The sequence below is a fragment of the Lissotriton vulgaris genome, chromosome 2_1, assembly GCF_964263255.1.
Source record: "Lissotriton vulgaris chromosome 2_1, aLisVul1.2, whole genome shotgun sequence".
In the NCBI taxonomy this organism is placed as follows: Eukaryota; Metazoa; Chordata; class Amphibia; order Caudata; family Salamandridae; genus Lissotriton; species Lissotriton vulgaris.
The window spans coordinates 678,307,576-678,321,150 of NC_141687.1; positions in this window are offsets into that span (position 1 = coordinate 678,307,576).

Sequence of the window (13,575 nt, forward strand, 5' to 3'; positions counted from 1 at the left end):
TTTAATAACTAATACATAGGTAGGAATTTATTGAAAAATTAACATGAAAAAAGACAAAATGTGTAAATTACCGCCACTGGAGCCATTTATGGAAGGAGATGGTAATAATATTGCAGAATGGGAGGTGTGGAAGGAATATTTTAACAATTATATATCAATATTTGACGAGGAGGAAGAACCATTAAAACCAGAGGAGAAGGTAGAAATATTGTTACACAGTTTAGGAGCCAGTGGACAAAAAGTGTACTATAACAAAGAAAAGGAAGTCAGTGAGGGTGCAGACAGGAATGCATTTGAAAATGTAATGGATGTTTTAGATGAACGTTATAAGCAAGTAATGAAGGTCAATGAAAAAAGGAACATAGTATACAGGGAGGATGAAGATCAGAAAATGGAAGTGAAAAAATTTGAGGAAGAGGAAGAACCATTAAAAACAGAGGAGAAGGTAGAAATATGCTTACACAGTTTAGGAGCCGATGAACAAAGAGTGTACTGCAACATTGAAGTGGAAGTCAACAAGGGAGCAAACAGGAAGGTAATTGAGGATTTTATGGATGAAATAGGTGATCATTACAAACAAAAAATGAATGTCAATGAAAAAAGGAACAACATTTACGGGGAAGATGGTGATTGCAATATGAAAGAGAACAAAAGTGAGACCAAACCTAAGTGTACCATTGACATAGGTGGAGTAGAAAGTGACTTTATCGTTGGTTCAGGGTCACATTGTACAGTGATAAGCAAGAGTTTATGGAAGAGTAAATTAGAAGCAACACTTGGAAATGAATTAGAAGAAGCTGACACGACCCTGACGACATACACAGGAGAAAAAATAGACTTAATTGGATGTAGAGAGGTGAAATTGAGTTATTTGTAGAGAAGTACATGGAGTAAAGTATATATTTTAGAAGAAGGGACCTCTGTACTGGGGTGGGAAGAGCAAAAGAAATTAAAAATAACGATGAATCCCAACGGTACAGAACCTGTTAGTAAGCTGGCAATAAGCAACAGAAGACAAATTACTAGGTTGGAGATGTCAAGTGAGAGAACACCACCATCGAAGGCAAAAGTTGGATGGACAAGGGCTGCATGGAGTAATGAATGGAAAAATGAAGCAGCTAATGACGGATCCGTACTAATACAGAATACAATATTGAGAAAAATTGTGGTAGATAATATTAGCAGAGATTACAAGGAAAAGATCAGTGAAGAAGATGTGGTAGAAAAAAGCGAACTTACCTATAAAGGAACATGTAGGGTATCACAATCTACGACGGAAGAGGTGGACTCTTGCAATGTGAACTGCCTAGAGGATGGGAAAGCAGGGCGCTTTGCTGCACTAATTGAATCAAAAACTATGACAAGCAAGAAATATGCTGATGACATAGACCTGGAAGAGGAAGATGGCCAGTGTCTGGTTGAGTTAAAAAATAACATGCAAGGAGAGTACTACGACTGGTTATATAGAGAAGGGTCAGAGAAGGAAAGTAAGGAGGCACTCAAACACGTGCAATGTCCACACCCCAAAGTTCGATTAGGGAAGAACAGGGTGCTTATAGAATGCCGGAGAGTATTTGAGTTAAGAGACACAGATGATTCAACCACATTCTCATGCAGAACTCATTCGATGAAATTGGAAGAAAGACTGGTCTTTGATGAGGCATGTACTGAAGGAGAAGGATTTATTGGAGAGGAGAGTACAAGTGACATTGGTACAGAGTACAACAAGAGAACTGACGCGAGACCTAACACGGATAGTGAAAATGCGAGGGAAACCAGTTGTATGAGTAGGCGTAGACGCAGCGTAATATGGTCCAGGAAATATCCCAAGAAGAAGGATCCTAAGGCTGTTGTCTCTCACCGAGATGGAGAAGTTGGTACGAGGGATAACAGACAGGAGCACAATACCGAAAAGGATTGCAGAGGCGGGTTGAACTATGAGGAATCGGAGGAAGAGAATAAGATGGCACACAAACCCGTACCATGCCCACATCAGGTGGAAATTGACTAGATGCATACTGGACTTGCGGGTCGGCACGAGTGCAGTGGATCAGAGGACTCTGCGAGTTTTTATGTGATGTTCATTCATCCACGTTGGGAAATGAACAGAACCCAGTGTGGGCCTACATGAAACAAAGGAGTGTTATACTATGAAGAGTCAGAGAATGAGGAAAAGGTCACACTCAAACACCTACAACGTTTACACTCAGAAGTGTACTCGGGAGCTAACTGGTTGCACATAGAGTTTTCAGTGTGCATGAGTTCAGCGGATCATAGGACTCTGTCTTGTCCCCTTGTGAAATTCATTCATCCACTTGGAGGATGGACAGGACTTAGTGTGGGCCAGTATGGAATACAGACATTGTTGACAACAACACCACCAGTTGGTCTAGAACTAAGAACAACCAAAAGTCCGCAGTTGGACTCTCCCCAGATGATGCCAACGGGGATGAAACCAGTTACCAGAGGCGACTTGCTACCTTTTTAACTGACCCATAGAGTACTAAGATGTTTTGTTTGACTTCCAGTTATATGTTCTTTTCTTTTCCTTTCCTTTCCTCCCTTCGGAAGGAGATGTGTTACGTTGGCACTTTCTCCGTTTGCTTTTTGTCCCTCCCTTGCTCCCGTCCCTGCGCGCGACCCTTGGCATTTGCATGCGTTACGTCAGAGAGCTATCTGACAGTTGTGTTGACAGTTGGGATGATTGATTGTAAGCCGGTGACCGGAGCGCTCTTACCTACCGGTGTGTCGTATTTACTTGAAATAAAGTGACACTTTCAAAAGCACTGTGTGTCTACTTTACATCAGTAGTCATTCAAAAGGACGCGCTACCATTGGTCAGATTTCGAGCATGACCTGGAGCCTGATTGAAAGCCTGAATAAGAACTACATTTTGATTGTATAGTGATACATTTGTATGCTCAAATCTCATTTGACTCTTGGCGTTAGAAGTCCGGTCATGGAAAATCAAGATTTTGAGGATTATTGTTTTATTCACCGAGTGTCTGGAAAAATGTATGGAGGAAAGAAGAAAAAGTCATTCATTCAGAAGTTCAAGAATTTCTTTAAGAAAGACTAACCCATTTTAACCAGGGAGGGAATTCCTATTCCGCCCCCTAAAACGCCTGCTTCATTTATGATGATGTAGAGAGGTTATCATACGTGTGTATGGATGGAAAATTAGATAGAATACACAAAAGATGATGTTGTCTTAGCTTTTCCAGAGAATGGTACTTTTAATGGAAGAATTTTACAGGATTTGAATATGCGGATGTATTAATTAGAACCAAGACCTAGATTAACACAATATGAGGCATTAGAAGAATGGGAGACTGATTCATTTGAGAGAGAAAAGGGTCAAAGAGGAAGATTTCCAGGATATTATACTAGTGGTATGCTTGGGACGTGTGAAGAACAGATGAAACAGTGGAGAAAAATGATGGTATCAGAAGGGCTGTATCCTGTATTAATGGCTGAGGAACAAATGGGGAGTAAAGAGAAAACAAAACATTTGGGTGCAACTGGATATGAAGAATCAGAGGATGAGTTATTAGAGGACATTTCGAATAAAAGCCTCCACCGTATCAAGAAGGACCATTTAAAGTTATCCCACGTGCGCCAGTTTTAGGAACGTCATTGATTCCGCAGATTGTACATGACCCAACAGTTAATAGAATACTGTATGACAAGGAAAAAGAAGCTTTGAATAAAATAGGGAAGAATTAATACAGAAAATGTCCCAATTAAATGTAAATCCTGAAGCATTAACAATACCTGTAACTATAAGTCCTGTTGTTCCTTTGTATGGAGTTAAGGTAAATTGTCCAAAAACACCAGCTACAGTAATGCCTTTAAATAATGCCAGAAAAGAAATCATGATAACTGATGAACAAGTTAGTGAATGTGATTCAGTAATGAATTTACTGATAAGAGACAATGTGAGTGAAACCCCAAAAAGAGTTTTACCTAGCAGTTCAAAGGAAGGAAGGATAGTCACATCTTCAGGAATAAGGAGTGCCATCTCAGTAACCCCAGAAGATTTAGAGAGATGGGGACAAGGAGTAAAAAAACAGAGTTCACCTCCTAAAATATTAGATATTTATAAATTAAAGGTAGAATAGGAAAAATTGATTGCTGGAATTGTGGGAATAGATAAACGGATGAAGAAGAATTGTTATTTGTATGCAGGAGTATAACAGGAAATGCAAGGTTGTTTCACAAGAAATTGACTGAACTTTCCTTTGAGATGGGAATAGATATATGGAGATCAAAGCTATTACAAAAGCCTTACATAGTGGAGTTTACTGACAAGGATTTGGGAAATTTGAATGTGTCAGGAAGAAAATTGCAAGTAAAAGAATTGTTGAATATTTTGCAGAAAGGGGAAGACATTTATAAGTGGAGAGTGAGATGGCAAAGGTAAAAGGAAGAAGCACAGGCAAAGGAATCATCTACTGCATATCTAATAAAAGAAACAGGAATATTAGAAAGATTGATCATGCCTATTACGAAAGGTTATTGCAGGTATTCAAGCAGTATTGTGGATTCGAGAGTATTGGAGATAAGGATATGAGACATTTTGTGTATCAATTTGTTACAGGACTGAAGCCTGAGATTAGTCAGATGATTCAACAGCATAAGATTTGTTGGCAGAGTAAGACCATAGATGAGATATTAAATATGCTAAGTATTGTGGTGATGACATTGAGGATAGGCATAAGAAGCTGAAATAAAAGATGAAGTGGGCACATGTGAAATTGGCAGAGCAGCAAGGAATACATTAATATATTCAAACAAGCTGACAGGCAAAGGAACAGAGTCAGAGTAATAATGTGGCAAGTAGTGGTAAACAAAAGGGACAAATGAGCAGAGAGGATGCATAGAAAACATTTCCTTGTCATGGATGCGGAAAGCTTGGACATTGGAAAAATGAGTGTACAAATATCCAGAATAATAATGGCCCAAATCAAAACTTAAATCCACAGATGCAGAATGAGGGAATTGTGAATCAACCACATCAGGTAGTTAATCAGAAGTATCAGTTACCACCTGCCCCTATGCAAAATTGTGTGAATCAGGCACAGTACAGTGTGGACGCCGGATTTCCAGGAAGTAGTAAGAAAAACTCAGTGGTATCACAATATCTTTTACAGAATAATTCTGAAAAAGATGTGTGTATGCAATGACGGTGCCTGGGGGGTTGGAAGAGGAATGCGTACTTGGCACAACCTTACTGGTAGATCAGACAGGTCCATTTGTAGATGGGAAGGTGGAAGGTAATGACATCACAATTCTATTGGACACTGGTGCGACCTGTTCTACTGTGAGAACAGAAGACATCCCAAACCTCTAGTCGGATGACCTAGTATGAAAAAATCATTTTAGGAGCAGAGAATGTGACAGTGATCAGATGTCCGATAATGAAGCCCGCTACCCTATTGCCAGACCCGACATGTGAAGAAGTGAGGGATGATATTGAACATGACTGCTTAAATGTTACAGAAATGTGCTCTAAGCCACATCCTGACATACAGGAAAAACCACTGAAAGAGCCAGAACACAAATTATTTGTTGATGGCTCCTGTCTAAGAGTTGAAGAAGGTGGACTAAGTGCAGCTTACGCTGTTTGCAAATTGACTGGGGTTGTTGAAGCTTCCTATTTACCTGGAGTTAAATCTGCACAAGTAGCCAAATCGATCGCATTAATTAAAGCTTGTAAAATTGGGAAAAATTGGAAAGTAACCATATATACCGGTAGCCAATATGGTTATGGGGTTGTTCATGATTATGGCCAGTTGTGGTCACAAAGGGGATATATGACTTCTTCAGGATCCCCTATTAGAAAAGGAAAATTTGTTAAGAAATTATTGAAAGCAATACAACTGCCAAAAGAAATAGCAGTGGTCAAGTGTGCTGCTCACCAGTCAGGAAATGACAAAGTGACAGCTGGTAATCGTTACGTTGACCAAGTTGCTCAGTATTGTGCTAAAAGCAAAATGTCAATAAACAGAAAAATGGAAACAAGTGGAATCAGCTGCCAACTTATGTAATTTTCAGTTATTGAAACATGGGAGGAAGTGAGACAGTTGCAGGAAGAAGTGGAAGAAAGTGAAATGGAAAATTGGATAAGACAAGGTTGTGAACAAAGGAAAGCAGATAGCGTGTGGGTGTACCATGATGGCAGACCAGCTATGCCAGATTGTTTCCTTTCACAAATGGCAAGGATGTATCAAGGAGACGCACATGTAGGTAAGGACGCAATGATACGACTATTCAGACAAGATAGGTACAATTCGAGATTTAGGGTGGTCGCAGAGAGTCTTTGCCAGAGATGTTTAACATGCCCGCAAATAAATCCAGGAAGAAAAACAGTGATCAGTTGGGGAAAAATTGGGAAATCAGAGGCTACAATTAGATTCCATAGCCCTACCACCATGCAAAAGGTTGAGGTATGTCCTAGTGAGTGTATGTTTGTTTTCACTGTGGGTGGAGGCATGCCCCACAAGGAGAAACAACAGCATAACTGTTGCCAAAGTATTGTTGAGGGAACTCATCCCTAGATATGTTTTTCCAGTAACTTTGGAATCAGATAGAAGAACTCACTTTAACAATGAAATAATTTGAATAATCGGGGAAGCATTCAAAATCGAACAGAAACTGCACTGTGCATACAGCCCAGAGGCTTCTTGTAGTGTATTGTCAAGTTTATTTTATAGAACAGGGCAATTACAATATTATTATTCTAATATAGATGTAGTGTTTACAGAAATTCCTATTCGAAATAATATGAACCCAGTAAAAAGTAGTTTAGACCCACAGTTTATGGGCAAACTTTTACTAATAATGAAGTCACTAGATAGAGAAAAGGCACATAAATATAATATAACATGTTCATTACATGAAGAGAATGTGAAGAGAGGAGGCAGGATTTTCAAAGAAAAGCTACAGAACAGATACATCATATTCCATCATGGGCAGAAAAAGAAGACATTTATATACAGCTGGCAAAGAACATACTGTAATGGCTCTAGATTTTGTGAAGACAGGAAAAATATGCCTCCATAGATCAAAGACAGATTATAATATTGTGTTGATTGGTTCCTGTGAATGTGAACATAACTTTCTAATTTTGGGAGGTTGGGCACTAAAAGGGTGAACTGATTCAGTCTTTCCTGGAATTTACTATGTGTGTGGGAATAAAGCTTATTATAAGGTGCCTGCCAGGTGGGATGGAAGTTGCTATTTTGGAATTGTTTTAAAAAAATCTATCATGTTAAACGGATCACTGGAAGCAATGAAAACACTAATGGACTAACACGTAGAAAAAGAGCTAGTTTTTCAGGAATAATAGGCAACCTATTCAGTGCATTGATAGCTTCAGGGGGATTCATACTAAATTCACATAGAATCTGTCAATTGTGAACAGTAGTTGATCGTCTATCGACTGATACTGCTGGATGCTTCTTGATGATTAATACAGAAATGGTTGCGATTAAGTTTATGGTTTAGCTAAATCGACTTGCACTGATATACTCCTAGTTAAAGAGGGGGGAGTCTTAAAATGTTGAAGGTGCAACATTGTTGCACTTATATTCCAGCTAAAAGTACATAAAACAAAGGATACATAAAGAATTTTAAAAAAATGCAGGAAGAATTGAAACCGCTGGAAGTTGACAATGTATGGGATAAACTAACAAATATTCTTTCTTCAGTAGGGAATTGGTTTTCTAAAATAGGGAAACGTTTACTAGAACAAATAGTATTCCCTATAGTAGGTATAGCACTAATAGTGTTATCAAAAATAATATGGTGTAAGTGTTGTACTAATAAACTGAGAAGGAGAAGATATGAAATAAATGGAAAGGCAAACAAATGAAATTATGAAGAAATACAGTTAGAAGAGATGAAAGGCAAGTTATATGAGCAAATGAAAGGATTAAAGAACAAAGATAAGAACAGAGCAGGAAGTGAAATTGAGAATTGCTAAAGTTGTCATCTGATGAGGGATGGGTAATTTTGTGATGGCTTTAAAATGCCATCCGAGAGGGTATTGATGGAGCAAGGTCTCGTGAAAAAGGAGGCTTCTCATGTAACCGCTAACCCCGTAATAAAACTTGTTTGTGGTAATATCAATCATTTACACGACACTTGAGTATGAGACTGAAGCTTGCCTATGTGTTTTACTAACCAGTAACTCAAGAGTGATGCTAAGATGGCCGCTAACTGAAATACTTTAGTGCGCATGTGTCTACTGCACCTACGTAGTGTGACATATCTATGCTTGGAGGGAAACTTTCTGCACTTGCGCAGTAGCTAACAAGATGACAGTTTGAAACTCACATGCTCGCAGAAAAAAGAATTTCAGCTATTTAATTAATGCTAATGTGGTAGGAATAATATTAGGCAAATAGGATTAGAGTAGACGTACCTGCTATATAGTGAAAACATTTATTTTTGATTTTACCATTTGTCTTTTTGACTCTTTTAATAGTGCTTATAATGGGCATGCATTTGTAAGCCACAGTTTATTCCCTCTCGTTCTGCTACGCATGCGTGATGCAACCTAGATGGAAGACGCCATGTTAACTTGAATATCAGTCAAGGCTGAAAATTGGTACTTTCATGGGAACCGGAACGATAGTCCACTGAAATGCCTGAGAACTACAGTTTTTTTCTAAAATTGTGACAATTACATTGTGAATACGGGTGGGAATAAAGACTTATGTATAAAACTTAAGAAGTGGGATTTTAAACAAAGAACTGAAAGAAAAATTGAGACAAAAACCATGGAGTGATGATCACCTCCCCATGCGTGTCCAATCAGAGTTAGGAGTTTCATAAATTTGAAACATTAATGGGTGGTACTAGCATACAGAAAGGTATAATTTAGGTAGCATTAGTTAGTTAGTCAGACTAGAGAAGCTAGAGACCGGATGCTGTCCGAGAGCACAGAGAAGTCCCAGACTGAGATGCTGAAGAAGAATCGAATTACTGAACCAATTATCTTAAGCAAATTAATTTAGAAGAAGATCGCGGAAGAATCTCGAGGAGGAAGAGAATGTCAGAGAGGGGTGCTACGCAAGTGTCGGAGACAGAGAGGTCATCTGTCCTGCCCTGATTCCTGTCTTAAAGCCTTTGTTCACCATCCCTTTTCTTGGGGGCCTTTCCCAATTCCTAGGTCTGGGAATAGGTTTCCACATTATACTTGGTAACTTTATTATATCTGTATTTGCGCTTATGTGCTTCCACCATCTATGCTGTCTTGAAACAAATACTTACAGACTTTAAGTGTTATATGTAACATTAATGACAACATTGTACAAGTTGTGGTTTGGTTTCCACTGGTTCCTAATGTGTAAAGCAAAACAGGTCATGGATAGGTCTGCTATTCCACAAATGAAATAATCTCTTTCTCACATATTCTAACTTATAAATCTTATTTTTGAGGAAACACTTAGGTCACATTTAACTACATTATTTAATACCCTATTGAAATCTATGAAAAATAAGTTGAATGGAAGGTCAAAAACTGTCTTTTTCTATTAAATCATGTTGGTTCAGCCAATTTTATCATCTCTTCACATGTTCACACTAAGAATGTTGACCTAAGGTCAGTAAGAATGAAAAAAGAAAAGTTGTGTTCATAAGTATTTATAACTTAACATGGGCTGATATGGAAGCCTAGTGCTGCCATTTGCCTTTTAAAAAGGTGCCCTTTTGTTTTAGGCCTACACCTTATTTCTACACATTATTTGCTTTTGTAAAAAATTCTCCATCAAACATAATAAACATATAAACCAGAGATGATGCTCGAGGTCTGCTAAGGCAGGACTTCTTTTGTATCAACATCTGTCAGCCTGACCCCGACATAAGGTGTGTAATTGTGATCATCTACACACAACAGTGGCTCTGTGCAACATTCTTCGAGGCGATTTCATTCACGAATCATAACAAGGGCAGAAGGTGTGAGTGATTGCAGAAAATGTTTTAACCCGTTCTGTGCTTGCGTCGGCCGTTGGCCGACCGAGCACTACCCGCCCAGTGCTGCGCACGACTGTTGGCCGACGCAGCCCCGCCCACTCTTCAGAAACTCCCGCACTGCAACGAAATTCGCACTGCGGTTAAGGAGTTAAACAGTTGGCATAGCTAGTAGGTCTAGCTATTAAATGCTTACACAGGCATATCCAAATGCTGTTGGAATTCCTTAGCACTTCAAAACCAGCCTAACTGGCTTTGCAATGCATGTTTTTGGGTGGTTTGGTTGAAGATCTGCTAGTTTTGAAATCTGGTGCAGTATGGCAGTACAGATGACAGATGGAGGATGTAAACAATCTGAAAAGAGCCTACCCTAAACAGATTGGTAGGTCCAGCGGCAGGTTTACCTCTGTGCATACCCTTCGGTACAAGAGCAGTGCCTACAGCTATTCCAGATGCTCTGCCACTTTTAGAGCAAGACATTTCTAAATTTGCAGAGCATTTTTTTCCTCACTCTCATACTATATTATCTTTGTCATTAAGGATCATTACACCAATTGAAAATCACATAAGCATGGAAAATCCCGATGGTACATTTGTTGGCAACCGTACCCCTTTCTTCAAACCTGGTTGATAAAGATATGTCAATGCAAAAGTGTAAAAGATATCCAACCAGGTCTATTTACCAGCAAGGTGCATATTTCAGAGGCTTGCTTGGTTGGTTAATAACTTTATTCGATCTTAATTGATAAGGTCATAAGAGTATACAGATCATACATTATGCAAAGTACATAAAAAAGATACATCACAAGCAGTATAATTAAAACATCACAAAGATGTACATATTTCAGAGGCGTAAAGAACTCATCAGCTTTATAGTGTACACAACGAGCTGTAGGATTAAAGTATACTTTGGTGGAAATGCAATCAGTTTAATTATTTATCTCACAGCAGAATGTACAAGCCTTAGTTTCCATGAAAATATGAAAAGCAATTGCATTCGCTAAATATTACAAAGTAGAAAATTGTTTACTCCTACGCCTTTCAGTTGAAATATATGTTGTGTTCCTCTGCATTTATTTCGAAGGTGGGCGGATCATTGCAACCTTTCAATCTATTGTTGGTTAATTCATGCCTTAATTTTGTGCATTTGGGTTTTGTTGCTTCTCATGCCACTTGACAACAATTCCAAGTGCTTGTATAGGAAAAGTAGGGCGAGTTCTTCAAATTATTTCTCTTGCTACCGGGACACAAAGGGCCTGATTCGCAAAGATTATCTTACACTTTTGGGTAACTACACCTGTGTTGTATTCACAAATTACGAGTCAATAGTAAGTTTACAACTGCAGAGACTCCGCAGTCATGTCGGAGGACTGTGCAAATAAAAATAGGTAGGGCAGGGCTATTGTTTTATGTGCACCCTCACTGCAGGGTCTCTGCAGTCGCAAACTTCCTATTTTCAGGTAGTTTGTGGATACGAAAACAAGAGTGAACTTACACAAAATTATATTGAGATGTGAGGAGACTTTGGAGACTTACGATGGAGCTTATCATGGCTCCAGGAGCATAAGTAACAAGGATTGCTGGGGTAATGTTTCTGGCACCTGCGCCCCTGGAGGTTGTAGCATGATTTGTTGTTGCTGGCTTGGTTGATGTAATTCCCTGCCTTCTTCGTTGGTTCCATTGGGCTTTGTGCTTGGAGTGGAGACTTCGGCCTGCAGAAGTAACAGCAGAGTTTGCAGACCTTTTAAGGTTGCATTGCTTTAGAAGAGGGCTGACCCTGGATCCCTTAGGAAGTTGAATTTAGGATCTGGATCTGGAGCTTGTAGCACTGCTAGGTCCCGCACTTGCTGTAGTCTCGCACTGTCGCTGTTCTAATGTGGCTAGTTTTGGTTCCGCACATTCGTGGCTTTTTTCCTTACCTTTTTTTTCCCTTGTCCTTAATGGCATTGCCTCTCTTGTTTTGCCAGACCTCACTTGGCCTTTGTGTGGCAGATCCACCGGTCTGCAGCCGCTTCTAGTCCGGCCTCAATTGACTGCTGGTTTTCGTTATCGTTCCCTGGCGCCCTAGCTAAGCTGGGGTCTTGGTGAAGTGGAGTGAAAAAATGATGTGATGTGCTGTTAAGATGAGATAAGCTGAATGGTTAAAACAGTATCCAGAGGGCACAGTACAGTATCCAGAGGGCAAGGTACGAAATCCAGTATCCAAGTTTCCTTTCCAGTCTGTGTGCAGGAATGGTCAGTGGCCAAGGGGAGGGTTGTGGGTTTGTCAGTCGGATGGAGCTAGCTTAGACCACCTCCCCCTTCCCCTTCCCGCACTCACCGCCTGGGTTTGTCGACCGGGTTTGCCAGGGTCTGGTTGGTGTTTAAAGCAATGTTCCCCTCGCTGCACTTCAGACCGTGTTTGATAATCCGAACAGCCCGAGACTCCTCAAAATGAAGGTACAAGGATGCAGGGATGCAGGGGCCAAGGGACTCTGGTTGCTCCTTGCTAATTTCCCTGCCGTGGGGTTTGATGCTCTTTTTGTATGGCCTCAAAAGCCTCCGGCCTCCCGAGCCTGCGGCTGCCACAGTCCTCAGACTGTCTGCAGGATCCTTTAGGGATCCTTTTCTGTATGGTACTTGGGGGTACTGGAGGGTTTTCTGACACTCTTACCTTGCTCCCAGAAGCAGCAGTCCCAGAGACAAAAATCAGCAGTCCGCAGAGTCGCTGGCAGCCTCCAAACTCACCAAAGCCTTCAAAGTCCTTCGCAGTCTGCCTCTGCCTCTATGTGCCCATGCCGCTTCTTATGCAAAACGCTGTGGTTTGCTGCTTCACCCTTAGACAACAGGCAGAAGCAGACAACAGGCAAGCAGGTAAACAGGTGCAGCTGCAGTCCGTTCAATTGTAGGTGAAGATGCCGACAAAGTCAAACCTTGTAAATCAGACACATTAGAGGAAAGAAATGCTGGTTTGGGAACCTGCGGTGTTAAGAATCAGTTGTCTGGCCGATAACAGAGCAGCACCCTTCCCGCCTTTCACGCGGCAGTTACAACAGCAACAATCCCACTCCCTGTTCGCCTTCACATTTCCTCCGTAAAGAAAAGAAGGGGCTTTGGTGGGACTTTTTTCCGAACGGGGAAAGGACACAGCGATCTGGCGCCCCCCTCCCGCTCTCAGCTCTTAGCACAGCGCAGTCGGTAAGTGAGAGTCCAAAAACGTCAACCATAATTGGGCCACCATACTCTGTATAAAACTCCATTTCATACTGGGTTTTCAGGATAAACCTCAACATGTCTGTCATATTGGTCAGCATGTCCAGAAAAGCCTTGCCCTGATATACTTCCCTTTAGCGGAACTATCTTCATCCTCGTCAGGTTGAAATCTCAGCCTGTTAGCTTGTTGGTCAATACGACCTCAACAGGCTGGCTGATTCAGTGTTGAAGGTCTGATCTGGACATATGAAGGATCGGATATAACCTTCCTCCACATCTTCCACATTACTGCACTTTTCAGGGGATTTGCCCCCTGTATTTATGGGCTGCATTATTCAGGGAATTGATTACAACACCATCAGGAACTAAATTTTGCTGAAGACACAATTTCCTTTTTATACTGGT